Here is a 26,792-nt window from a genome sequence, read left to right on the forward strand (position 1 = left end):
TCTCCAACACCACAGTTCAAACGCATCAATTCTTAGGCGCTCTGCTTTCTTTATAGTCCAACTCTCACATCCATACACGACTACTGGAAAGACCATAGCTTTGACCAGACGGACCTTTGTTGGCAAAGTAATGTCTCTGCTTTTGAATATGCTATCTAGGTTGGTCATAACTTTTCTTCCAAGGAGCAGGCATCTTTTAACTTCATGGCTGCAGTCACCATCTGCAGTGATTTTGGAGCCCAAGAAAATAAAGTCTGTCACTGTTTCTATTGTTTCCCCATCTATTTGCCATGAAGAGACGGGACTGGATGCCATGATCTTAGTTTTTTGAATGTTGAGTTTTAAGCCAGCTTCTTCACCCTCCTCTTTCACTTTCACCAAGGGGCTCTTTAGTTCCTCTTCGCTTTCTGCCATAAAGGTGGTGTTATCTACATATCTGAAGGTATTGATATCTCTCCCAGCAATCTTGATTCCATCTTGGGCTTCTTCCAGCCCAGCGTTTCTCATGATGTACTCTGCATGTAAGTTAAATAAGCAGGGTGACAATACACAGCCTTGACGCACTCCTTTACCGATTTGGAACCAGTCCATTGTCATGTTCAGTTCTAACCGTTGCTTCTTGAGGATACAGACTTCTCAGGAGGCAGGTCAGGTGGTCTGGTATTCCCACCGCTTTAAGAATTTTCCAGTTTTTTGTGATCTACACAGTCAAAGGCTTTAGCGTTGTCAATGAAGCAGAAGTTTTTCTGGAACTCTCTTGTTTTTTCTACGATCCAACAGATGTTGGCAATTTGATCTCTGGTTCCTCTGCCTTTTCTGAATTCAGCCTGAACATCTGAAAGTTCTTGGTTCATATACTGTTGAAGCCTAGCTTGGAGAATTTTGAGCATTACTTTACTAGCATGTGAGATGAGTGCAATTGTGCGGTAGTTTGAGCATTCTTTGGCGTTGCCTTTCTTTGGGATTGCAATGAAAACTGACCTTTTCCAGTCCTGTGGCCACTGCTGAGTTTTCCAAATTTGCTGGCATGTTCAGTGCAGCACTTTAACACCATCATTTTTTTAGGATCTGAAATAGCTCAACTGGAATTCTATCACCTCCACTAGCTTTGTTCACAGTGATGCTTCCTAAGGCCCACTTGACTTCACATTCCAGGATATCTGGCTCTAGGTGAGTGATCACATCATCATGGTTATCTGGGTCTTTAAGATCTTTTTTGTACTGTTCTTCTGTGTATTCTTGCCACCTCTTCTTAGTATCTTCTGCTTCTGTTAGGTCCGTATCATTTCTGTCCTTTATTGTGCCCATATTTGCATGAAATGTTCCCTCGGTATCTCTAATTTTCTCTAATTTCCCCCCACCTCCTGCCAGCCCCATTCCTGCCTTCACTCAACCCACACCTCCCCACCCTTCCAGCAGCACTCCCCATCTCAATACCTGCCCCCTCCCACACTGAAGTCCTCCTTGGCCTCAAGTCCAGGCTCTCACAGGATGTGTTACTGTCTGTTTGGTCTCGGTTTATGTCCCCCTCTCCCCATTCCACCTCCCATCTCCTCCCCTCACCCTTTAAAATCAGGCCACAGGGCTTCATGAATTAACTGACTGCTACTTTTTCCAGGCTTGCTTCACTTTGGAGAAGACGCCTAGATGAAAGGGAAGGGTTTGCTGCAAACTGGAGAAGACGAAACCAGGAGGCCTGCTCCAGCCCCAGGGTCCCAGTTCTGATATTAAACGGCAAAGGGACACCATCTCTGCCCCACAGGTCATTCCTTCACCCCGGCCTCAGTTTCCCTTTTCTCGATGGGGGAGATCTGAACTAGCTTTTCCCAACGTCCTTCCCAGTTCATAGCGTCTGAACGGTACCCCTCCCCAGAGGCTGGCCCTAAGAACACAACTGAGAGGCACCCACAGTAGGAGGCGATGGGGTAACACCAGCCACCATTAAGCAAAGGAGGGATGACAAGGTCTACAGCAACCCCACAACCACAGACCTCTGACCTATTGTCGAGGAGAGGGATTATAAAAGGCACGAAAACTCAAAGTGTTGGTCGCTCAGTCGTGTCCGACTCTTTGTCCCATGGACTGTAATCTGCCAGGCTCCTCTGTCCATGGGATTTCCCAGGCAAGAAAACTGGAGTGGGTAGCCATTCCCTTCTCCGGGGGATCTTCCCAACCCAGGGATTGAATGCGGGCCTCCTGCATTGTGGGCAGACTCTTTACTGTCTGAGCCACTGGGGATGGCCCCTTTAAAAAGCATCCAGATGAAGAACTCTGCACAGCACTCTTCCCATAAGAGACATTTCAAAATAAAATCTGTTTTACTTTTGCCTATACAGAGACTTTCCCTCTCGTCTGCTGCTAAGGATCGGTTGTCACCGTACATCTCTCCCTCTTCTCATCCTCCTCCCAGGCATGCTTTTTAATCAACTCATTAACCTTCTAAGTGGCAGAGGCTATGAGGATGAGCAGGAGAGGTGGAGACTAACACCCTAAATCGAAGGCAAGCTAGATAATCTCTGCTTGGTCTCTGCTTCAGAAACGCCATCCGTCTCCACCCTGGCCAGCTGAGAAGACGCTGACATCTGCTGACACTGTCTCCACACAGTTCCTCACCTTCAAAATGCCTCCATTTTCCCTTTCTCATACACTCATTTGCACCACGCCCTCTAGGTCAGAAGCAACAATTTGTTACTCATAAAACCAAACTTAAAACACAGGGGTGAAAGATGAAAAGAGGTTTTGATTTATTACCATATCCCAATTTTAACCTCTGATCTTTATGTGTTATAAGCCCAGCTGCAGAGCTACTTGCCATCTTAACTGCTGTTGCAAATGCTTAAAAAGAAAAGTGTTTTTTTTATGGCTCCCTGAGAGGGTAAACACACCTTTAGCTACTACAGTGCTATAAAAATCAAGGTCAGGGTGACTTATCTCTTTCATTTCCCCCTGCTTCAAGGCCTCCTGGGAGAGCAGACGAAAATAAAATGGGAATATCTGAGGCACAAATAATCCAACAAACGGCAGGGCTGAGGGTAAAGTCCACCCAAAAATTGATGGAACATTTTATTTTCTCAAAATTGAAGTCCCTGCTATGCTGAGGACTATGCTCCACAATCACACACAAAAGCAACAAATGGGCTGGGCAGGAGTTTGTGGGGCAATGACAGACTGAACCAAATGGCAAGATTTTGTGCTATTTATCCTACAGATCTTTGGGGACCAGTGTGCATTTGCAGGGAAGAGGTATGTGAACAAAACCTGAAGCCAGCCATTTACAGGGATTTAAAAAAAAATAATAATTTTATTTATTTTTGGCTGGGCTGGGTCTTTGTTGTTGCACACAGGGTGGGCTTTCTCTAGCTGCAGCAAGTGAGGGGGTGCTACTCTTCAATGCAGTGGCTTCTGCTGCGGAGTGCGGGCTCTGGCCATGTGGGCTTCAGTAGGCATGTGAGTTCAGTAGATATGGCACACGGGCTTAGTTGCTCTGCGGCACGTGGGATCTTCTCGTACCAGGGATCGAACCCGTGTCCCCTGCACTGGCAGGCAGATGCTTCACCACTGAGCTGCCAAGAAAGCCCACAGGGACTTTTTAACCATTAAGTTTCAGAGTCTTTCTATTATTGCAAGGGCTGGCTACGCTTTCTTGGCATAAGAAAGAAGGATAACATCTGATGCCTCCCATGTCGAAATTCCAGGTTTTACTGAGGAAATCTGATCCTGTCCACTGTGCTGTCCTGATGACAGAAAAATCCATCAACAGAGTCTCAGGCCGGGCCACCTTCATGGGTGGAAACACCACGTGCCTCACGATAAGGGCCGACTCCAAAGTACAGCAGAAGCTTTTACTCAGAAGGACGCTTTCCTAACCACCTGCGACTCGCCCATCCGTGTCCCTGCCTGCCGGCCATGTGGCCTCAGGCAGACAGCTGGCCTTCCGTAACTTCGCTTTCTTCGGGGAAAAGACAAACAGTCTTGTGTCACAGAGCTGCGGCGAGAAAGAAGTGAAGAAGGTATTCAGAATGGACTGACAGGGTGTGGAACACAGGAGGTTCTTGATAAAACGGATGAACGCATCCGGCTGACATTTCCCACGACGTTCAGAACAGTTCTGACCCTAGGCTGTGAGAAAGCACAGTTGAAGGACTCTTGGCCGCCTCAGCCAAGCTTCCCAGTGACTCGACTCAAGGGACAAGGAGAGAATGACTGTTAGGGGTGGGTGATGAGCAAAGGTCCTTGAGAGCCAAAGGGAACTACCACTTAGAGATTAGATATGCGGTTCTTCAATGAACAGACAAATTGAATCCCACCAGTACTGGCAGCACAAACACAACCGTCTCTTTTTTTATTAGCACCATTTCACTCTCCCAGCCCAGACAAGTATCTACATAGGAGAAAAGCCTAAGAGCTCAACAGGAACTGAAGCCTGCCATTCCCCGTGCACCCAGCCTCCCGAGCAAGAAAACGCTGCCAGGGACCCATCACTCACCCCCCTCCTCAGCTCTCAGGCACCCTTCACAGCAAGGCCCTGTATCAAGCACCACGCAGGCAGGCCAGCGAGGGGAAACCTGGGAGACAGCGGGAGGGAGAGAGGGAAAACCCAGGCAGGAATGCTGAGGGTGCAGTTCTAAGCGCTGCAGGTGCACCAGGAGAAAGTGGACAGGCCAGCTGGGTTCACAGTTTAAGTCGTGTCGTTGCTGTTGTTTAGCCGCTCAGTTCTGTCCGGCTCTTTTGCGACCCCATGGACTATAGCCTTCCAGGCTCCTCTGTCCATGGGGTTTTCCTGGCAAGAATACTGGAGTGGGTTGCCATTTCCCTCTCCCGGGAATCTTCCCCACCCAGAGATCGAACTCTCATCTCTTGCATTGGCAGGTGGAGTCTTTACCACTGAGCCACCTGGGAGCCCTTTAGGTTGTGCAGCTGATGGCTAAGCCTCTTTCGGTTCAAAGCCCGTAATTCTAAGAATCTAAAAGAATAAAGAATAATGAAAGGTACCAAGTGAGAAACGACTGCCCTAAAATGATGAGAAGGCAGCTGCTGGAACAAATAAAAAGGGAAAGGCCACAGTTTTCATTCCTCAGCCTTTCATAAGGCTCAGAGAAATACGTGTTTTGATAAAGAAGAGCCTGCGAGTCCACCGTGCTTTCACGACCACGGAAGCAAACGCAGCCATAACTGTAGGGAGAGATCGTCTGCCGGCCAGGAAGTGAAGCCTCCCAGCAACACTTGCCAAGAGCCTGCGTACGACCGTCAGACTCTGCGTGGAGGACTGGGTGCAAAAGCCAGGCTCCGGCCCTCGGACCTCACAAGCTAATGAGAAAGTCAGAAATGTCTTGCTTCGAGGGAGAGAGGGCATGTGTGCAGGGATTGGAAACAGCAGGGCGCCCAGTGGTGGGTTCAGGATGGCTTCCTCAAGCAGGATGCCTGAGCCGAGTCTCCAAGACGGGCGGGACTTAACCCGGGAGAGGGGCTGTAGAGAAAAGGGTTTCCAGCAGGAGTAAAGAGGTCTTCCTCAAAATATCAGCAGTTGTGGCTTCTGGCGCCCTGCCTCCTCTGTTCTTAGCTTGGATGATGGGAGTTAAGAGTGCTGACTGTTTGGAGCCTTAAGTTCACCTCACTGCTGCCTCCCCTTCTCTGGTGGGCTCGGGTCCGCTACAGTGGTTATACTCTTGGGAGAAGAAGAGAGCCGTGGCAAGTCAGCGTGTCTCCGTCTCACACTCGGGTTCAGTGTAATTTTCTGAATCTGTCGTCCAAAAAGACGACAGGGCAGGAGGAAGAGCTAGCTTCTCATACCAGTTATTTAAATAAAGCAGAATGAGGGTACGTCCCTGGGGGTCCAAGGGTTAGGACTTTGCCTTCCATTGCAAGGGGCGCGGGTTCAACCCCTGGTCGGGAAACTAGATCTCACATGCCTCAGAGCCAAAACACCAAAACGTGAAACAGAAGCAGTGTTGTAACAAGTTCAATAAAGACTTCAAAAATGGTCCACAGTTAAAAAAAAAAACTTAAAAATGAGAAAGAGGGGAAAGAGAGAGGAAGGAAAGAGAGGGTAGGGTTTAAGAAAGGGAAGTTTCAGAAAGAAATCTCTTGTACTATTAGGGGTTTTGAAAGTAAGAGATACAGACACATTAAGCAAGTGTAGCAAAAGTTAACAAATGTGAACTGTATGGGCAGTGATTATAAACATGATGGCTGCACCATTACTTCAACTTTTCTGTTATCATTTTCTATAATAGAAAGATTAAAAAAAAATGGAGAAGAAAAGACCCACATCCCAACTGAAAAAAAAAAAATCCAAAGAATTAAAAGGAAGCTCACAAATATAAAATAAATGGTCAAATTCAGAGAACAAATGATACACTACAGATCAAAGAGACGCCATTTTTTGGCTCAGATTAACAGAGCTTTGAATGCACAGTAATAATGGTACCTAATATTTCTGTAAAGGTATAGCCATTTTTGAAAACCGTTTGACAGTTTTTTATGAAGTTAAATATATACTTTACACATCACCAAACATTCCCCAAGAGAAATAAAAATATACGTCCACACCAAGGCTTGTACATAAACATTCGTAGCAGCTTTATTCGTGATAAAGCTGAAAACAATGAAAGGAAGACAAGCCAAATGTCTACCAACAGGTGAACGGATAAGACAGGTTGTGGTCTATCCAGGTAATAATACTGATACATGGAGCAACATGTATGACAGACGAGTTAAATATATGCTGAACAAAAGAAGTCAGGTAAAAGAGTATATCCTGTATGATTCCATTTACACAAAACACTGGACAAACTTAAGCTACAGTGGGAGAGACAGAGATGGGGTAGAATGCCTGGGGAGGGTCCCGGGGAACCTTCTCGGGTGGTGGAAGTGTCCTGTATCTGGGCTGCAGTGATAATACATGTATACACATATATGTATATTTGTCAAAATTATACAGCTGCACATCTAAAAGGGTGAATTTTATTGTTTACATATTAAACCTCAATTGAGCTGATTTAGAATGACTTGGGTTTGATCCCTGGGGTTGGGAAGATTCCCTGGAGAAGGAAAAAGCAACCTACTCCAGTATCCTTGCCTGGAAAATTCCACAGACAGAGGAGCCTGGTAGGCTTCAGTCCATGGGGTCACAAACAAGACACGACTGAGCAACTGATGGAGCACACACATATAACTGCACATCTAAAAGCATGTATTTTGTTGTTTACATATTAAACCTCAACAGAGCTGATTCAGAATTTAAAATTACAGTAATGAACAACCCAGAGCTGGGGCGGATATAGGCAAATGGGCTCTTACATACTGCTAGTGGGAATACTAGTCAGTACAACCTTTTTGGGGGGAGGCGGGTGACAGCTTTATTGTGACGTAATTCACATACAATTCACTTATTTGAAGTATACAATTCAATGGTTTTAGTGTGCTCACAGAATTGTGCAACTATCACCACAATCGAATGTAGAACATCTTCACGACCTCAAAACAACATTCTGTACCCCTTAGTCATCACCTCCCGATCCTGAACAACTGCTAATCCACTTTCTCCTTCTCTACATGTGCTCATCCTGCAGGGTCCACATAACTGGAATCATACAATGCATGGGTTTTTGTGACTGGCTTCTTCCACTTAGCATGTCTGCAAGGCTTATCCATGTTGGAGCAAGTATATTATTCCACTTCGTGGCTGACTAATATTCCACTGAACGGACAGATAACATTTTGTTTCTTTATTCATTAGCTGATGGGCATTTGAACTGTTTCTACCTTTTGGCTACCAGGAACACTGCTGCTAAGAATGTCTGTGCAGTGCTTTCCTTTCTCTCAGATGCATACCTATGAGTGCAATTGCTGGGGCAAATGTCACCTCTATGTTTAAGTATTTTTAGGAACTACTATGCTGCTTTCTACAACAGCTACACTATTTTACATTTCCACCAGCACTACAGGAAGGTGCCAATCTGTCTGCATGCTCGCCAACACTTATCAATCTAGTGGGTACAAAGCAGGACTGCAATGCGGGCTTGACTCATTTCTCTAATGATCAGTGGTGTTGAACACCTTTTCACACGCGTACTGTGAAAGTGCTAGCTGCTCAGTTGTGTCTGACTCTTTGCAACCCCATGGACTACAGCCCACCAGGCTCCTCTGTCCATGGAATTTTCCAGGCAAGAATACTGGAGTGGGTTGCTATTTTCTTCTCCAGGGTATCTTCCTGACCCAGGGATCGAACCCAGTTCTCCCACACTGCAGGCAGATTTTTTTTACTGTCTACACCAGGGAAGCCCATATATCTATAATATTTTTAGAAAAGTAACTATTCAACTCCTTTGCCTGTTTTTAACTGGGCTATTTGTCTTTTTATTTTTGAGTTGCAGAGTTCTTTACCTACTCCAGATGCAGAGTCCTTACTGGATACATAATTTGCAAATACTTTCTCCCGTTATGGGCTTCCCTGGCGGCTCAGATGGTAAAGAACCTGCCTGCAGTGCAGTAGACCCAGATTTGATTCCTGGTTCAGGATGATCCCTGGAGAGGGGAATGGCTACCTACGCCAGTATTCTGGCCTGGAGAATCCCATGGACAGAGAAGCCTGGTAGGCTACATACAGTCCATGGGATCACAAAGAGTCAGACACAACTGAGCAACTAACACTTTCTTTCTCCCATTATAGAGGTTGTCTTTTCTTTTTTTTAAATTTATTTTTAATTGGAGGATAATTGCTCTACAATACTGTGTTGATTTCCGCCATACATCAACATGAACCAGCTGTAGGTACAGGCTCCCCCCTCTGGACCCTCCCTCCCATCCCACCCACCCCTCCTGGTTGTCAGGGTGAGCACAGGTTTGAGCTCCCTGTGGGTTGTCCTTTTCTAATTGATACAACTTCTGAAAACCAGTCTGGCAACATATATCAAAGACTTCAGTGTGAATCTTTGATCTTACAGTTTTACTTTTAGGGGTGCATCTTACGAAAACAACTAAAGAAGCAGAATGAGAAGAGGTAGAAATAAGAACACTCATCAAAGTACTTCTTAAACTGAATCTTAACCCTTACCTCACACCATATGTAAAACTGACTCAAAATGGAGCGCAATCCTAAAAGCAAGAGCTAAAGCTATAAAACTTCCGGAAGAAAACCTAGGAAAAAAATATTAGAGGTCCTGGGTTTGGCAAGATTTATTAAATAGAACACTAACAAGCATGAACCATTTAAAAACAACATCCATTGGCCTTTATCAAAAGTAAAAACTTTGGCTCTTTAATGATGGTACAGGTCTATTTTTACCTATGCAGGCACAGAAAAAAAGTAAAAAGGGCACCGTGACAAAATAAATAAACCCAAGAAGAATGTTTCAGAGGATTCTGTTCTTCTAATTCTGTCTTCCTGAAATGCCTGAATACTCCATTTGACAATGAGTATGCATTTCTATACAACAAGGAGGAGAGCTGGAAAGGAACCTTCATAAAACTATTTCCACATAAAAAAAAAAAAACTATTTCCACTTTGAAAAGGGGAAAAAGTGAATTTCCTTCTCATAATTATTAGAAAGAAATACTTAACTAGCCAGGGGACTTGGTTTATCATGTTGATTTGGAGTTGTGTTTTTTTTTTTTTTTTAATTTGCCACATTTCAGAAATGAGAACACACTGGCATTTTCTTAAGAGCTTAATATTCTTAAGATCTGCAGATAATTTCTTTCATACATACAAGTTAACCCATTCAACAAATTTCAGTGATGTAACTGAATAATAATGGCTTAAAATCACTCTGTAAAAGAAGTTTGTAAGTATAGCATTATCTCACAACTAGCTGGAGCTTAATTTAGGTCCACTGAAGAAAGTGAAAATAATTCAAGACAGATAGTAAAGGTCTGTGCACTTGACTCAGAGGAGAGTCTCTAAGCCCTCACTAAGTTAATTACTCTCATTTTACACTCAATTTAACAAGTTATGCAAACCAATGGAAAATGGGAGGCCCCGGACAAAAAGGGAACGGAAATGGCAAACTCACTGCAGAACGGGTGGCAGCCAACAGCCCGGAGGAGACGGGTCATTGAAGATTTGAAAACTCGGCTCACTTGAGAGACTGAGATGGTTGAGCAGAGAATTGAACATACTGCTTCGGTACAACTTCATCAAGAAGCCACTACGGTGCTAGGACTACACAGGAAGTAACATTCAGAAATAGGTTTCTAAATAATCAAACATTACATTAGACTCAGTACATTCAAGGAAGCAGTGCAGGGACCTCCGTGGTGGTCCAGTGGCTAAGACTCTATGCTCCCAATGCAGGGGGCCTGGGTTCGATCCCTGGTCCGGAACCAGATCCCACACCACAATTAAGAGTTCTCATGTGGCAACTAAAAACCCCGCACACTGCAACGAAGATTGAAGATCCTGTGTGCCAAAACTAAGATCCAGCACAGCCAAATAAATAAATATATATACATTTTTTTTAAAAGAAAGCATTGAAGATTATTACCCATTTGAGAGGGATTTCCACTTCTCATTAAGAAGGGCTGATTTTATAAAAGAGATGATTAATGAAATAAACAACAGTGATCTGGAAAACTGGCTTGTATCAAAGGAAGCTCTACTCCTTAAGAGAAGGGCAAACAAATGAGTCATTTTTGCAAACATATTTTAATAGCTACCCACCCAACTTTAATACCACAAAATTCAAAGGACTGAACTAAAGAAGCAATTCAGCTCCATTGATAGGTTCTTCTGTGCTCCCCAAACCCCTCATGGAGGTGGTTCCCAAGACTGTATCTAAGGGAGAACTAACAATGTGGACAAGGGCATTTTACATCACCCCCTCCCGTCCATCCAGCTTTGTCCACCTCATAGACTCTCTGGCCTTTGCAGCTCCATCTTTGAGAAAACAAGCACTTGAACTTGTCTGTCTGGGGTCAGGGTCATTAAAAAAAAATGTTTCTCATACTCTGCGTTTCTCCTAAGCTCTTCAAACGTCATTTCGTGACCACACTGGACTTGGAGAGCTATCCAGATGCAGGGAAATGAAATTCCTGGCACTGGAAGCAAATGGAGGCCTAGGCTTTCCGGTGTGAGCTCCCTCACTCCCTCAGGAGTCCCTGGCAGCCTCACCCCAGCTGCTGGGATTCCCACAAAGACAGCCGGATTGGACCAATCTGACCACACAAACGTGGAACTGACGAGGAGCAGAGGTACCAGAAAGGACCGAAACTCTGGGTGTCTGCCCCAGGCTCAAGGGACAGCATCTGGCTGGCTCAGCCAGCCAGAGGAAAGATTCGCTCTCCAGACTGACCCCGCAGCTTGAGGCATCATACACAACGGGGAGAGATGGTAGGCTAAAAGGTCACAGGGGAGGTCAGCTCGGCAGCAAGGCTGTGGGGAGGGCACCTTGCCGGGACAGGCGAGCGCCACGGGAGGTTGAGGCCACGAGCAGCAGCCTGGTTCTTAAAAGCTCCCTTCCTCCAAGAGGCCAAGACAGCCGAATTCCAGCCGGGGTCCAGCAGCAGCCTGGGATGCCGGCTGACCAGGAGCAGACTGTCTGCTCTGGGTGCTTAACTGATCACCTGAGATGCTGCTGCGCAGGCAGGGCAAGGGAGAGCAGTTTCTCCCCTCTGGATCAGGCAGTCCATCTTTCACCTCCCCCCGGGAACGCTGCTGAGGTGGAAGAAAAACAGCCGTTACTGAGCACTGGAGCGACGGAGCAATTCAAAGTGAACCAACTGGTGCTTTATGCCAGACAATGATGGCTTTGTCGACAGATTGCAACAGCCCAACAAACCCTGCACGCCCCTCCTCATTTCCATCTCTGGTCCCCAGGACTTGGAGACACCAGGCTAAAAAGAGGGAAGAAAGTTACTCTCAGACACTAACAGCGTGTGACGCAACAGAGGCAGGCCAGCTGCCATTCAGCGATGACACATCACCCAGGCTGGCAGTTCTGTAGTCGTGGGGCTCCTACTGCTCCTGGGACATAGCTGAGTCTCACATACTGATGCGCTTCCAGGGACCCTGGCCAACAGAGAACAAGGGCTGAAGCGTCAAGCTTGTTTACAGTGCTGCTGGGTCACTGTTCCAGGCCATTAGAGGGGCAGCTTGCTCGGGATCGCTTTTGTGTTCAGTCTGGACTATGCTGTTATTTCTCTCTTGGTTTGCCTTAGCCAAGGAAACTCACTTGCCCTTAGATGGACACTGCTGCAAGGACTCTGGCTTCCCAAGTGGCACTAGCGGTAAAGAACCTGCCTGCCAGTGCAGGAGATGTAAGAGACACGAGTTCGATCCCTGGGTAGGGAAGATCCCCTGGAGAAGGAGATGGCAACCCACTCCTGTATTCTTGCCTGGAGAACCCCATGGACAGAGGAGCCTGGCAGGCTACAGTCCACGGGGTCGCAAAGAGTCGGACACGACTGAAGCGACTTAGCACTCAGAGCATTAGCACACTCAAGACCTCAGCTAGAGCCACTGAGCCGAGGTGGCTGCTCCCAGCTTTCCAGAAGCCTGAAGGCTGCCGCCCTCTAGGGCGGAAACCAGAGAAGATTCTCTCTGCAGGTAAGAGCCAGGGGGTGAGAGAGACCAGAGGATGACACCCCCTATTTCTCACACCCCGCCTAGCCCTGCTCACTTAATCCATACTTCACCAATCACTTCAAACAACGACAAACACACCCATGGCTCCAGGGAGCCAGCAACTGGCAGGAAAACAGAGATAAGCAAACAAACTTATCGGGCAAAAAAGCAGCTGGCTACATACAGGCTGGCCAGCTCGACTGTAATCAGCAGGTCTCTGACTGGCCGCTGTGGGAAGCATCTGAAGGCCATGCCCACCAGGTAAGTTTCCTCAGCACCACCTGCCTGCCGGCTCGCAGGTACTGTGCTGGGACATCGTCAAGGACAAGGCAGGGGCTGAGCTGATAGCGCGGTTCTCTGCTTTTCTGAGAGCTTTTTTCCCAGGGAACAAAGTCTTCTGCCAAGGTTTCTTGTGGGGGAAAAAAAAATCATGAAATTCAAAACTAAGAGGAATTGAAAACTGGTCCAGTCACTAGGGAGCCAGGCTGGGAGAGAGCCGGGAGGCGAGGGGAGGCTCTGCTGGGCTAGGAGATGGGGGTCACAGTGAGGAGCTCTGGGCTAGGAGGCAGCCAGTGAAGCTGGATGCCCCAAGGGCAGGCGAGCCTTGCTGCTGGGCCTAGGGAGTTGTAACAACCTCATCCAGCATTTAAAACATCACCCAAGTCCTCTGCCTTATATCAGACCCCCCGCCACACACTCTTGCCACCAGTGTGGGTGGGCAGACAGACAGAACCACAGAAACCCCGCAGTGGATCAGGCTGACGAGTAAGGCTGCCAGAGAGCCAGAGATCAGCACCTCTGGACTTGATGGGATGGAAAGTACTTAAACTTTTCCAGAGAGTTGAGTGAGCTCTTCTTTCCATGTACCAAGTCACACCGGCATCTGTTCTGTGACTCGCAGGGACATGCATCCACGTGGCTCCGGGCTCAGGTGAGCGTGCCCCAGCTGGGCGGGCCCACAGCTGGAACCACCAGCTTTCCTGAAGTTCAATGCTCTCTCCCTGCCTCTGGAACAACAGAAGGCCGAGGGGAGGCATCCTCCTGCTGGCAGGAGTGAGGAGCTTTGGCCTCAGGGTGGAGACGTGCGAGCTCGCAGGCAGGCACGCTGCGGGGTGTGTCAGACACCCTCCTGTGTCCCCTGCCCCTCTGCAGGCTGGCAGTGCAGCCAGCCTTCCTCTCTCCGGCCTGAGGCGCAGAGCAAAGGCTGCTCTTGGGCTGTAACCTGCTCACCTCCAACCTCCACACACACCTCAGCCGAGTGGGCAGGGGCGGGGGACAGGCCAGGCTGGGGAACCCTGACCCTTTTCTTCAAGGGTCCTGCTGAGAGGTTCTCAAGGAGAGAGTTCTTCCTGTGAGGAAGGAGGAGGAGGCAGAAGGATGTTTTCAGAGAAAGTAGGGATAAGAGAAATGGAAGAGGGGCTCAGGAACACAAAAATCAAGTGAAATGGTCTCAAGGTCCACCAGAGAGGGATTTCATAAGTGTCGGTACGTCCACACAATGAAGTACTACTCAGCCACTAGAAAAATACTGCAGATGAGTATTTGGGAAAGGCATTCATGATCTATTAGATACAAAAACAAAACACACTTACTCTGCCCGAAAAATAAAAACCCCACAAGGTCTGAGAGAATAAACACCAGGGATACGATGGTGGTTATCTGTGGGTATTGAGTTTGGGGATTTTTTTCCCTGGAAGGGGGCCCAGAAATACAGTCAAAATCCAAAAAGTAAGGTCCTAAGCTTAGAAGAGTAATACTCCCAACTTCTCAGTAAGCATGCTTGCCGTCGCTCTGAGAAGTACAAACTCTATTTCAATCTGGCTCAGGAGCAAAGTCTTGGCCTTTAAGAACCATAAAGCTACTTGCCAACACCTCTGTAGATCAGATCAAATACGGACAGAGACTTCAAGAGGTGGAAAGCCTCAGATCGTGTGGAAGGTGGCTGTGCGAGAACACTGTGTGTGTGTGTGTGTGTGTGTGTGTGTGTGTGTGTGTGTGTGTGTGTGTGTGCGCGCGCGCGCTGGGGGAAGGGTTCAAAGCAAGCACGTCCCTTCCTTTAACTACCTCAAACACACACACACACACACAGGTAGTTAACTGCAAAGCACAGCCAGAGGCCTGTAACACAACGTCCAATGTGCAGGTTAGAAACTTTGAACAAGGGCCAAGTGAGAGGCCTCTTCTGTCTAACTTCAAGCTATAATTTTGTTTCAGCGACAACCAAATCAACTGTCTGGAGTTAAGTGAAATGATTATCCCTTTCCTCCACCCTGGAATCACCCTATGAAAACAGCTCTGCCTCAGGCAGGTCTGGTGGTGAAGTTAAGGGATAACAGTTAGAAATGGAATGTAAAATGATGAGTAACCCACTGTCCAAGAACTTCACATGGAGAAGTGAAATGAAGTCAACTCTCCACCCCCAAATCATGATCATTTAAAATAACTGCCCTGGTTCCTCATAACTCTACAAGTAACTGTCTACCAGGAGCACACACACGTCTGGGGTTTACCAGGACAGTCTTGGATTTTGTTTTCAGAAGATGATGGTTCTGACTGTATGAACAGAAACATTTCATGAAGGCACACCTAAGGGTGAGAACACCTCACAAGATATGCCCTGTGCCAGGGCTGCCCTTGTGGCAAAGAGCACCACACACTCCTTCCTCCCTTAGGCCAAGACTCAGTTCTAAATGAGATCCAACCGTGGGACTTCCCGGGCGGTCTGATGGTTAAGACTCCGCACTTTCAATGCAAGGGGGGTGGGTTCAATCCCTGGTTGAAGAACTAAGATCCCACATACCATGCGGTGCAGCCAAAACAGATTTTGAGAATACATTAAAAAATAAAAAAGAAAGGCCAACAGATAAACAGATGCAACCGAGATTAAACTCATTTCCCTAGAATTCCTAATACTTGAACTCAGACCCAAGGTAGAAATGGAAATGTAGAGTTCACATACAAATTCAGATTTCTTCCAGTTTTCAAATATGCCAGACCTTGTAACACTGAGCTCAATTTCCCAAATAGCTAGAGTCACCTGGAGCTGGGTGATGGCTGCCCCCCTGTAGAGCCAGCAGGTACCCACCAATTCACCACAGACACCACCCCCGCCACCCCACTGCTCTTCCATCAGGCAGGCCTGGTCAACTGCAGTTTACGGTTGCAGGGTTCTCATAATAAGTAAGTGCTTGTCTGTAACCATGACTCCATCAGAAGCCAGAAAATAAAAGACGGCAAACGTCCTCTTCGCCTTACCGATGACCCTCACTTTTATCTCCTGACCCTTGTGGGCATTTGACTTTATGACCCCCTGACCCAGACAATGTTAAAAGGAAAAAAGGCCTTAACAGGATAACCTTAGGGTGATTTGTGGAGCTTTGAGGTAACCTGGAGAGCCGAATTCCTGAGTCGATTTTAATCTAGGGGAAATGCTCAGGGTAGGTCACCTTCCCAAGCAGTCTCTCATTTACTGTACACAGAAGAGATGGAAGACAGAGACTCTTGGAACTCCTAGACACTGACATATTTAGCATTTAAGATCTCAAATAAGACTCCCTAAAGATAATGTTGAAAACCTGAATGGTTTGGGTTTTCTGTCGGTGGTGTTTTTTATTGGAGAGTAACTGCTTTACAATATTGTGCTGGCCTCTGCCACACATCAGCATGGGTCAGCCACAAGTGTACACATGTCTCCTCCCTTCTGGACCCCCTATCTCCCTCCCCAGCCACCCCTCTAGGGTTGTCACAGAGCACCGGGCGGAGCTCCCGGCGTCACAAACGGTAGCGTGCATGCTTCCGCGCCACTCTCTCAATTCGCGCCACCACTCCTCCTCCCACTGCGCCCACAGGTCTGTGCTCTAAGTCTGTGTCCAATGCTGCCCTGCAAATAGGTTCATCAGTGCCATCTTTCTAGGTTCCATATCCACACGTTAATGTCCAGTATCTGTCCTTCTTTTCTGACTTACTTCACTTTGTATAACAGGCTCTCAATGGAATACTATTCAGCTACAAAAAGAAGAATGCATCCGGGTCAGTCCTAATGATGCGGTTTTTTTAATATAACAGCTTTATTGAGACATGATTTACACACCAAAAAATTCACCTTTGAAAAGTGTTCACTGGTTTCTAGTATAGTCACAATACTATAAAACATGACCATCATCCTGGAAGATTCCTACTTTTCCCCAGTATCCCCTTTCAACCTCCCTCACAGGCAAGTACTGAGCTGATTTTTTTTCCACCACAGATTAGCTCTGCCTTTTCTAGAACTTCACATAAAGGGACTCAATATCTAATCTCTTGAGTAAGATTTGCATCACTCGACGTAATGTTTCTGACACATGCCAGAAGCTTGTTCCTTTTTATTGCTCAATACAATTTACACCTAAGGCTGTACCTCTCAAATACACAAGGTCCACGGAAGAAAAATAAGATTGGTAATAAGAAAAAGATTGGTCATTCTAGTCTAACCCCCATGTCCCCTCTCACTTTTTTCCTTCCTTTACAATTAAAGACATCCTGACTTTCAGGGCTAAGTGACATGCTACCAACCAGCGGCACCACGTCTAGTGGTGTTTGATCCATCATCTTCCCACCACGTTCACTGTAGTTCCTAGTTCCACCTTGTAAGGAAGTCCCTAGCTGAATCTGTAAGAGAACTTTACTACAGAAAATGGAACATCAACATCCAAGTAATGAAGCTACCAGGCTTCCCCAAAAAACATGCCTGTCAATGACTGGATAAACAAAATGTGGTGCGATGACACAACGGAACACTGTCCAGGAATCAAAAGGAACAAAATAAGGACGTGCACCATAAGCACAGATGAGCCTCGCCAACCTCATGCCAAGTGAAAAAAGCCAGACACAAAAGGCCACATCCAGTATGATTCCATTTACATGAAATGTCCAGAAAAGGCACAGACAAGCAGATTACAGACACAGAAAGCAGATTAACGGTTGTCTGGGGCGAAGGCAGGACCTGGGATTAAACATAAGAGAGCATGAGGGGTCTTAGTGGGGTGACGGAATGTTCTAAAGCTGGATTCCAATTATGGCTACACAACAGGAAAGGAAATCAATGACCGGCACACGTACAACGACCACATCTTAAGGTACATGAGTCCCATCTTGATAAAGTTGTTAACACCAATGATAACATAAACTCGTCTGCACAAGTGGAAGAAAGTCCTGTTCCAAGGCAGAGAAAGATCTGTTTAATAATGTGAAGAACAACAACAACAAAATAATAATTATTTAAAGAACAGAGGAGCCTGGGTAAAAGGCCCCGCTACTCAGCTAGAAAATCGCTGTTTCAAACAGCAAGCTAATATAATCACGCACTGTTTTAAGAACTCATTGAAAGGGTTTCATTCTAATAAATAAGACGGATTTATAAATTCACTTTCCCTAGAAAGCATAGTGTCTAGCTCTCTGGGCTGGTCCCAGAAGATGAGGCAGTCCATTTGCAAACAGGCCAGTGACCACCTGAGCACAAGACGCGGTTCTTTAGGTTGTTTTTTAAAAGCCAGAATATTGGGGAAATATCTGGAAACTAGTTTAATTCTCCTACTTTCTACCGAAGCAGCTGTTTTTTGTTTGATGACTGTCTGTCCCGTGGTGATGGAGCACAAGAGGCCATCGTCTTCCCGGATGGCCTGTGCCCACAAGCCACAGAAGGAAGGAGTGGCAACTAGCTTTCAGAAGAGGCCCTCCTACGCACACAGTAGTCCTCAACAGTGAAGAAGAGCGAACTGAGGCCCCGCGGGTCCCCTCTCCAGTGCCGTTCCCACCAGCAGCCTGGTTCTCCCTGACATCCCTTTCTGAGCTTTTACTTCCTGGCCTCACTCTTCACTGTTCTTCAGCTGGATTCTTCTTTGTTTTCTTTTCTTTTCAATTTTCACACTATCACTTCTGAGACTCAAAAACTATCGACAAGGAATTCTGTTTCTGGAATTATTCCTCCAGATCTTGGACGTCCTTCTAGAGCTACCAAATAACCCTTTCTGCCCTGCCTCCTTCTAGAAGGCTTTTCTGATGGTGCAGTCCAACCCCAAACACACTAGGGATGCTCAATTTGGAGATGTTTCCTCGTAGGGCATCCGAGACCAGGTAGTACTCTTCTACCACAACCAAACCCAAGGGAGTAAAAATACCGTTCGGGATATGAGAGTATCTATTTCACAGAAAACAAAAACCACTGCCATCTCAAATATAAGCTCAAAATGCCAAAACCTCCTATGGCCAACTGGTCCCTTATGAGGCACAAGAGAGGTTAGGGAGATGAGATGGCACAGCCAGGACAGAAGAAAGAATCTCGGTACTCTGGTGACAGTGAGGACAACAGCCCCTTGCAGCCCCTTCTTAGGGAGCTGCCCCAACCATAGCCCATGTAGCCAAGTCAGGCGCACAGCGCAGGTCCTCAACACAGCTCTCATTAGTCACACAGCTGACGGGCTCCCTGGCTTCCTCGTTTCAGTCGCAGCCCCCACAGCTTAGACCAAAACCCTCAGGGCCACTGCTGATTCTTTGCTTACACCCCCACATCCCTTCCACTGGCAAGCCCAAACCCGCCCTGCATCCATGCACGTCTCACCACCTCCCGGCCACCATTCTGGTATCAGTTCCCCCAGCCCTCCTGTCCCCTGGTCCCCACTGCGCAGACTCAACAAGCTGGCTCCCCAAAGCAATGAACGGAATATCCTAACCTCCCACCTCCCAACCAAACCCATCTTCCCCTCTCCTCCCCCACACTTGCCCTGCCCTCAACCTGCTGGCCACTCTGGGCTTCCCAGCCCCGGAATGTGCCTGATCCTTCTACCTTGGGCCTCTGCCTCGGGCTCGTCCACCGCCTGGAATGACTGCCCTCGGCTGGCTCCCACTCACCACTCAGGTTTCAGCTCAATCTGAAATGTCAGCCCCTCGGAAGACTTCTCCAACCCGCTGAGATACAGTGTCTGCCTACCCTCCCCCACCCGCTATCACTTTCCATCTTCTGGTGTGGTTGATGTTCTTTGCGGCAGGAGCAATATAAATCTGATTTGCTTACTGATTCCCTCAACTGACTATAGACTCCATGACTTTACAGTACCTGTAAGTCAGGTCACTGTGCCAGACGCCTCAAACACTCACATAGCTGTGCGCCACCTACATCTCAATAAAACTCCAACAACAAAAAGAATGCGCACACCATGTCTTGTTTACTGCTGCATCCCCAAGGGCGAGAACAGGGCCTGGCACCCATCAGAGACCTGATTAATACTTTTGAAAGGAAAGGGCATCACTGGACGCTCTGGGGCTAGACACATGCTCTGGGGTCCCTGAGATTCTGATCAGAGAGGGCGGGGCCTGCTGGCCTCCCTCTCCAACGCTTAAGCTGGAGACGATGGGCTAATTCAATAGACACCTGGCATAGAGCACTGATGGTAACAGGAAGCTCTGAGCAGGTCTGTGTGCGGAACTCAGCCACCCGCGAGCTCCTGTCAGGCAGACGCAGAAACCCCCACAGGCAGGGGCTTTGAAGCAGAGGACAGCAGAGGCAGGTGAGAGCGCCAGCTGGCAGCAGCACAAGTAAGATCCCAAAGCAAAGCAGGGTCTGAGAGAGGAGCTGAGTCACTTAAGCGGGTGAGCCTAAGGAAAGGGCAAGCTCCTCCTGCTGAGGGCCCACCACAACCCTGGACCCCTCCAGAATCCAGAGGTCTGGCAGTCCTGGGAATCCTGGAGGTTCATGAACACACTTCCTGATCCCTGCAGTAAACCCCCATTGCAAGGGCCAGCTTGAGAGGGGCCCTGATTCCCGTGGCCAAAAGGGCTCTGCCTAAAACTCAAGCCCTCTGGCCCAGAATTCTAACCACAGACAGAATTCCAACAAGATAGAAAATATCACCTAAGATATCTGCTGTCTGAACTGCACATATAAGACCCAAGAAGTAACTCAATTATGGGCAATAGGAGCTCACACTCTGAATTTTTCATCAGCCGTATATGAATCCTTAAAGACACGTGCTGTTAACTTTCTACAATACCCTTATTCTAGGAACTGTGCTGGGGCAACAGAATAAGACCACTCTACAGACTTCCTTTTATAATGAGGGCCCTCCTATCATTAGATCGCCTGAAGCAGTCACTTCACTAATACACTTTGCACAGTTTGACACAACGGCAGAGTGGAATGCTCAGCTCTTCTGCAGGGAAGGAGCCTGAAGAAAGACTTTTAGACCTGGGTTATGGGCTTAAACTGGAGAAACTGTTGAGGACATCCCCAGGTGGCAGAGTGGTTAGGAACTCACCTGCCAATGCAGGGGACATGGGTTCAATCCCTGCTCCGGGAAGATTTCACGTGCTGCGGAACAACGAGGTCTGTGGGCCACAACTACTGAAGCCCGCTCACCTAGAGCCCGTGCTCCGCAACAAGAGAAGCCTCTGCAATGAGAAGCCCATGAAGACTAGAGAAGGCCCATGCAAAGTAACGAAGATCCAGTGCAGCCAAAAATAAAATTAATTAATTAAAAACAAACAATTATTGAAACCAGTCTGTATTAGTTTCAAACTGCTGCTGTAACAAATGGCCACAAAATTAGTGGCTTAGAACAACGCAAAGGTACTGTCTCACAGTTCTGGAGAATTGGGGCTAAAAGCAAGATATCCGCAGCGCTGGCTTCCAGGACTCCAGGGGGGAATCTGGTTCCTCGCCTTTTCTAGCTCCTAGAGGCTGCCTGTGTTCCTTAGCCCATGGCCCCTTCCTCCATCTTCAAAGTCAGCGACTTCAGGCCAGCTCCTTCTCCTGCTAGTTCTCTCTTCTGCTTTCCTCTTCTTTTAAGGACTCCTGTGACTACACGGGGCCCACCCAGGCAATCCAAACTAATCTCCCCGTTTTAGAGGCAGCTGATTAGCAACCCTGCTTCCTCTCTGCCATGTGACCTACCGTATTCTCAGGTCCCAGGAATGAGCACGTGGGTATCCTGGGGCACCACCCATCTGCCTCCCATCTCAGGTTGTGCGGGCCCCCCCATACAAACACCACGCCGTTGTCCCACTCCACACCAGCACCCCTAGACAAGAGTTGCACGGAGGGGGTTTCTCTTTGAGCAGCTGAAGAGAAACAAGGTCCATCAGAGGAGAGTTTATGATGTTGGCCACTAGGCCCCTGAGTTTCCCTGTTCAATTCCATATATTTATCTTAACTGCCTAGTATATTCCAGACACTGTGAAACTCCATGAGAAAGTCAAAGGTGAAGAGAGCAGGAGAATCATGTCTATGTAAATAAAGATATGAGGCACAATCAATAAGGTAGTGGATTTGCCTGGCATCAAGGGGTTCACTCCCTTTGAGAGGGACCACCGGGCCATGGGCACTTGAGCTAAGACTTGAGGGAAGGGCAGGATTTCACCAGTGGGGAAGGGCGGCACGAGGAAGGGCATGGGGTGGCCTAAAGGCACTTGTTTTCCCCATCTTGGCCCCCCTCTTCCAATCTTATAGGAACTAGCATGTCTACCTTCTCTCTTACAGAGCTGCACGCTTCTGTGAGCAGAGGAGGAGGAGACTTTTCAGCTCCAGAGACACCACCCTGGATAAGCTGCCTCACCTCCCGGCAACAAGGCAAATTAATTTTGTGCCTTTTTTTTTTGGTTTGAAAAATACCAATTTCACCAGCACCTGCCTGAGAGGGCTACTGTGACTTAGGATAACCTAGAGACTCTAGGACACAGTAGCTGCTCAGTTAGTGTGCATTTCCTTCCCTCTAGCAATGACTTCCCTCCATCCTTGCTTCCACCCCCTTTCCCCAGGCTCTTCCCAATCTGATCACCCTTCTTTGCCCTTCCATCAGGATGGCAATCAGCCAGCCAGCCTTTACATAAACAGGAAATTTGTCCTGACTACTAATGAGAAGAGACAGGTAAAAGGAATTCTTGGACTTCCTGGGAAGGTGAATCGTAATTTCTGACAGGTAACACAGGGAAGGGGAGATATGTATGAAACCCCGATGACACGGGAAACTGTCCACACTGATCCCAATTATGCAAACAGACACACACTCTTCTGGCTTCGGGACCGTCCTCACTGCTGCTGTTAGACCTGGTTCATGTTGTTTATCACAGCCCCTGCTAACTATTCTACAACTGCCTGTTTATCTGTCCTCCACTCCAAGTCTGTGAGCTCCTGGAGGACAGAGACTATTCTTTCTCATCTCTGGAGTCCTCACTCCAACCTAGCACGGCCCTTTAATAGACACTATATAATGATTCAAGGCCAAAGAGAGCCCAAGAGGAGAGAAACTGCTTCTCTTAGGCATGGCTGCGGAAGAGTAAAACCAGTTTAGTCATCTGTGTGAATGGTCCTCATTTACAACTAGTTACCACGCCCAAGACTAGAAAGTTCTTCCTTGGAAAACCTAATATTTAGAGGACAGTTGCTTTAAACCTTGAATCCTTGGCTGTCTGTCAGGAACAGTGGGTAACTATACGTATGTATAGTCAATCCTAAAGGAAATTAGTACTGAATATTCATTGGAAGGACTGATGCTGAAGCTCCAACACTTTGGCCACCTGATGTAAAGAACTGACTTATTGGAAAAGACCCTGATGCTGGGAAAGATTGAAAGCACAAGGAGAAGGGGACGACAGAGGATGAGACGGTTGGATGGCATCACTGACTCGATGGACATGAGTTTGAGCAAACTCTGGGAGTTGGTGATGGCCTGGTGTACTGCAGTCCATGGAGCTGCAAAGAGTTAGACACAACTGAGCGGCTGAACTGAACTGATACATACATATGCAGGGCTACAATTTAGAAACTTGTATCTTACAGATCCAAATTTAAAGGTTTCGTTGATTATCTACTGGAGCAGAGATCCACTGTCCAGGGACTTCCCTGGGGGTCCAGCAGCTAATACGCCACACTCCCTATGCAGGGGGCCCAGGTTAGATCCCTGGTCAGGGAATTAGATCCCACATGATCTAGCAACTAAGAGTCCATATGTTGCAACTAAGAGCCCGTGTAGCCAAAATAAATTTTTAAAAAGAAAGAAAAATAATTTTTAAAAAAGAAAGAAATCTACTGTCCAGAAAGCAACTGTTTATCTCTAAATACATAAAAGAATTGTCTCTCCCCTCACCCCACAGATATTCACCCCAAAGGTCCCTAATAAAGTTACATAAAAAGGTAGAGAAGTGAAACCAAAACCAAGCCCAGAAAGCTATCTACTAGATGTGTTCAGAGTCTGCGTGGGTGACTTACATGTGTGACATTCCTCACAATGTTAAGAGGGGAAGAACCATGAACTATCTTCTAGAGGACATAGCTCCACTGTGGGGCTTAAGAGAGGATGGACAAGCCAAGAATGCATCCATTTAGCATCTGTCAAGCAGGCATTTAAAAGCCACATTAAAGACCCCGGTGAGATATGTTATTTCTCTTAGTTTATGGATGAGAAACTTGGGCTCCTAAAAAATGTCAGCTGACTGATGATGCAGAAGGGATTCAGCCCATTAAACCTCCTGTTGCTTGTTATTTGCCAGGTACTAGACCCATTCGTGGGGTTTCCCCGATGGCTCAGCGGTAAAAATCCGCCTGCAATGTAGGAGACACAAGAGACGTGGGTTCAGTCCCTGGGCCAGGAAGATCCCATGGAGGAGGAAATGGCAACCCACTCCAGTACTCTTGCCAGGAAAATCCCATAGACCAAGGACCCTGGCAGGCTACAGTCCATGGGGCCACAAAGAATCGGACACAACTGAGAAGGTAGGCAGACCCATTTATAGACATTATCTCAGTTAATCCTCACTTCCATCCGGCAGGGACACCGTACTCTCCGCATGTCCCCAGTGGCGGACAGGAAGCTTTAGAGAAGGCAAGCCATGAATTTCTATTGCTCTGCCTTGGGGAGAGGCAACTTCTTCCTCTTCAAACATCCCCAAAACTGACCTCACACTGTAGGACCAAATCAAGACATTTCACTACAGGGGGCTTTTCTCAGCATCATGGTGTGGGAAGGACGTGGATTTTACGGCCAGCTACAGGAAGCTGGAATCTGTCCACAATGTTACCTGTCCAGGTGGACCACGGGGCACCCCACACTTTCCCCAGCCAAGGTCAGTCTTGCCAAAGACCCTTCAGCAGTTCACAACTTTGCAAGTTCAGGGACAGATCATATCAGAGTCCCTAGTCCACTTCACACGACTGGGGAAAAAACAACCACGACTTCCCCTGCCCTTAGTTCCTCCCCCAAAGAGCTGCTGAACCTCATCTGGAAACAGCTGGGAGGCAGCAGTTAACAGGAAACCAAACCCAGAAAAAAAAAAAAAAAAAAAGGCACAGAGTGTACCAGGGAGAGTTAGGTGGCTAGAACGAAGAGGCCGGGGGACCGACAGGAAGCTGAAGTCAGAAAGAGCCCAGGCCAGAAACAGACAGAAGAGGAGGCGGCCCAGCAGCCAGGAGAGGGGGACCTGGAAAACGGGGCTGAAGATGCAACGTGGCCCTGAGTGAGGCCACCTCTGGGGTTGTTTTCGTTCCTCCCTGCCCCCAATATCGCAACCCGTCTTCTCTGAAAGCCAGTGAGCAGTCTTCACAGGATAGCTGAGGTCAGAAACGTTTGTTCTCATGCTGCTTTCTGGGCCAGAGGCTGCGGCTCAGATAACTGGTTTTGAGTCCTTCTCCTGTCAATCTGTACCCGTGTTCCACGCTGCCAACTGAATTCTGGGGCCACCCAGATTAGCCTCAAGCAGAGAGGGACACGAAGAGCATCTTCATGAGAAATTACTAGGCGGATGCCCACTGGGGGACCCGCAGTGGCAGGAGACTCAGCACAGGGAATGACAGCAAAGCCGGACGGAGAACCAGCAGGGCTGGAGGTCTCAAAGAACAAGGTAAGCCTCAAACCAAACTAAGCGTGCATTCTGCAACCAAGAAAGCTAAATGAGCAACGGCTGGCTGCCAAAATATTTTAGAAAGAAGTGGAAAAAAAAAATACCATTACTAAAATTCTTTGGTGTCATTTAATAATACGCCTTCAGGTTATTCAAACTGAGGGCAGAGGGCAGACTGGTTTATTTACCCTTTAGCAGAACTTAGGCGAACACTTCGGCCCATGCCTCCTGCCACTCCATCGCCCATTCTCTCTTTGTATGTGGAGAAGTTGATATTAAAATAAAGGCGAGGATTAAGTTTGCTTAACAGAACACATTCCTATCTTTCACCTCCAGGTTTGTTTGAAAGCCCTCTCTTTCTCACTGCACCGTATGCTACAGTCGAGTTGAGTTTGATTCCAACGAAGTGCTCAAAATTTGAGACCGAGTCAGCAGGGCTAACCCTGCAGGAGGAAATGGCAACCCGCTCCCATATTCTTGCCTGGAAAATCCCACGGACAGAGGATCCTGGCGGGTTACAGTCCATGGGGTCGCCAAGAGTCAGACACGAGTGAGCAAGCACGCATGCATGAAGCACGGCTAAAAGCGGGCAGAGGGCTGAGACCTTAATACCATTTGGGTTAAAAAAAAAAATCTTCACAGGCTTGGAGCCAGCTCAAACTGGCAAGACCAGAGAATCAGAGCAGAGCCTAACCAACGTGCCACGCAAAGGGGGTGGGAGGAGAGCTCTGGGTAACGTACTGCAGCCATGTGGCAAACAAACCGTCAGGGAGCCTTCAAGAGAGGAAATGGGGGCGGGCAGAGTGGGGGTGCATTTCAGGAACATAACAAAGGAACAAGTTGACTAATCATTTATTCCAGAGGGGGAAAATGCCATCGGGAGCTATGTATATCTAGCATTTCAGCTTCAGGTAAATGTACAACTTGGGTATATTGGGGGCTCACTGCTTTCCAAAAAAAAGGGTGGGGGGGTGGAGGGAAACGTTCGTATTCCTCGTGATACTGTTTCTGGAGTCTCCAAGGAAACTCTGTCTGCGCTGCCTGCAGCAGACACCTAAGACAGCCCCAGCCAGTCCAGTTACTAATGCAGTAATCTCCACTCTGCCGAGATCCTATCGTGAGCTTTGTGCAGGGCTGGGCTGCTCCGCACTGCAGCTCCTCCAAAGAAGTTCTGTTCCCGAGGCAGAAGTTATCTGAAGCAAATACCTGACAAACACCGAGAAAGGGAGAGTGGAAGGGCATTTTAAGCCGTGAGGTTAAACCCAGGCATTTCTGTGACTTGGGGAGAAAAAGAGATCTCCGCCTAGAGCCGGAGCCATAGGTGAGGATGGCGTGTGGGATGGCTGCCCTAAACATCTCCAAATAA

General features: G+C 47.6%; 1 protein-coding gene and 1 long non-coding RNA gene across 5 annotated transcripts in view; one reads left to right on the forward strand and one right to left on the reverse strand.

The window, feature by feature from the left end:
• LOC121816868 (uncharacterized) overlaps positions 1-26,359 on the forward strand; it is a 34,336-nt gene extending 7,977 nt beyond the window's left edge. For all 3 annotated transcript variants that reach the window (XR_009597011.1, XR_006056579.2, XR_009597012.1), the window contains one exon: positions 1,066-26,359. This is a non-coding gene — a long non-coding RNA (uncharacterized LOC121816868). The remainder of the gene's footprint in view (positions 1-1,065) is intronic.
• MLXIP (MLX interacting protein) overlaps positions 1-26,792 on the reverse strand; it is a 58,479-nt gene that overhangs the window by 30,436 nt on the left and 1,251 nt on the right. The gene's annotated exons all lie outside the window — the stretch shown is intronic.

Source organism: Ovis aries, chromosome 17, assembly GCF_016772045.2.
Source record: "Ovis aries strain OAR_USU_Benz2616 breed Rambouillet chromosome 17, ARS-UI_Ramb_v3.0, whole genome shotgun sequence".
NCBI lineage: Eukaryota > Metazoa > Chordata > Mammalia > Artiodactyla > Bovidae > Ovis > Ovis aries.